At 41.8% G+C, this 1,776-nt stretch overlaps 1 non-coding gene across 1 annotated transcript; it reads right to left on the reverse strand.

Moving 5' to 3' along the window:
• Positions 1–1,056: 1,056 nt before the first annotated feature.
• Positions 1,057–1,163, reverse strand: LOC111893049 (small nucleolar RNA R71). Its single transcript, XR_002850779.1, has one exon. It is a non-coding gene; the product is annotated as a small nucleolar RNA R71 (small nucleolar RNA).
• Positions 1,164–1,776: the final 613 nt, after the last annotated feature.

Raw genomic sequence — 1,776 nt, forward strand, 5'->3', positions numbered from 1 at the left:
AACTATACCACAATTGATAGGTTCACTGCCTTTTGTGTGGTATTTGATAATTAAAAGTAGGTTTAAAACTAAGTGAGTTTGCACACATCAAGTTTTTGGCGCCGTTGCCGGGGAACGGGTCTAAAATTAGCATTAAATTCTAGTTTAATCGATCCTTTGTGTGAGATTTATCTTGCACAAAGTTATTTAAAAAGTAATTCAGTAAGTAGAATTAGTTTCAATAAAATTCTGTTTTTAGAATTAGCATTAAATTTTTTTGGTTTTTCCCTTGAACTCGCCGAGTGCATTCGGGTAGACTCGGCGAGTACATCGCTATTTCAGCTTTAATTATTTCGTTTTTTTTTGTTCTTTTTATGCGTTTTATGTTTTGTTTACAGTTGTTTCATGACCCGAGGATCTGATACACCTCTGGTCCCTCCTTTTGAATACCCGGAATCCACACTAAGAAGGAGCAAAGGCAAAACCGTTGGAGAATCCACTTCTTCAAAGAACTCACCACTCAAAAACTTAAAGTCCGTTTTCAGCAAGAAGAGGAGCAACAAAACAGGAGCACCCAGTGCCTCATTGACAATTGAAGACCCAATTCAAGAAGATATCGAGTACGAGACCGAGGAAGAAGAAGAACCCACATACGAGCACGACTCCGGATTGGAAGACGATTTAGCTATCACTATGGCTAATATAGATGAAATCCCCATGGGGGAATGGAAGAAGAGGATGCGTGATGACACCGGGCCGGGACTTGTGCAGCCCGCAATTCCCACGACCGCTACTTTCGAATTAAAAGGCCATATTCTCGCTCAACTCAAGGAAATTCCTTTTTACGGGAAGGATCACGAAGACGCCTACAAGCACTTGGACGAAGTAAATGATGTGGCTGACTACTTCAATGTACCGAATGTTCCGCGCGAGACTCAGCTTCTTTGCATGCTTCCAGTCACGTTTAAAGGGGCTGCAAAAGATTGGCTAAAGTCACTTCCTCCCGGATCGGTCACCACATGGGCCAAAATGAAAGAAGAATTCATAGACCATTTTTTCCCGCCCTCCAAAATAGCCAAGCTAAAGAAAGCCATTACCAACTTCGAGCAACAACTCGTAGAATCTCTTTATGAAGCTTGGGAAAGGTACAAGAGCTTGCTTAGAAATTGTCCACACCATGACCTTAATAGCTAACAAGAGGTCTCCATTTTCTATGATGGAGTCAATGTAACGACAAGGCAATTGCTTGATTCCCAAGGCCCGCTCACGAAGAAGGCACCCCCGGTAATTAAGGAGTTAATCGAAGAATTCTCTAAGCACTCTAGAGAATACCACAATCCAAGAAACGAAGTAAGTCGGGGAGTGGTGAACTCGGCAAATGATAGCATGGCGGCGGTGATGGCTAAGCTTGATAGTCTTGATAGAAGAATGACAAAAATGGATCAAACAATCCATGCTATTAGGGTGGGATGTGAAAATTGTATATGGCCCCATCTCATAAAGGATTGTGATTTGGATGAGAATGGAAATAAGAAAGCTCAAGTCTTCTATTCAAGTGGCGATCGATACGACGAAAATTGGCGAAAACCTAAGAAGGAGTGGCTCCCATACGAAGAGTATAAGAAGGCTAAGGAGGAAAAATACAAGCAGAAGGAGAGGGGACTATATCAAAAGGAAGAACCGGTAGAAAAGAAACCCGATTTAGAAGAATTATTCACTAGATTCATAGCCGCATCCGAAAAGAGACACAGTGATCACGATGCTACAATACACGAGACCATAAATATGCTAAGGAAT

This window comes from Lactuca sativa, chromosome 1 (assembly GCF_002870075.4).
Source record: "Lactuca sativa cultivar Salinas chromosome 1, Lsat_Salinas_v11, whole genome shotgun sequence".
Taxonomy (NCBI): domain Eukaryota; kingdom Viridiplantae; phylum Streptophyta; class Magnoliopsida; order Asterales; family Asteraceae; genus Lactuca; species Lactuca sativa.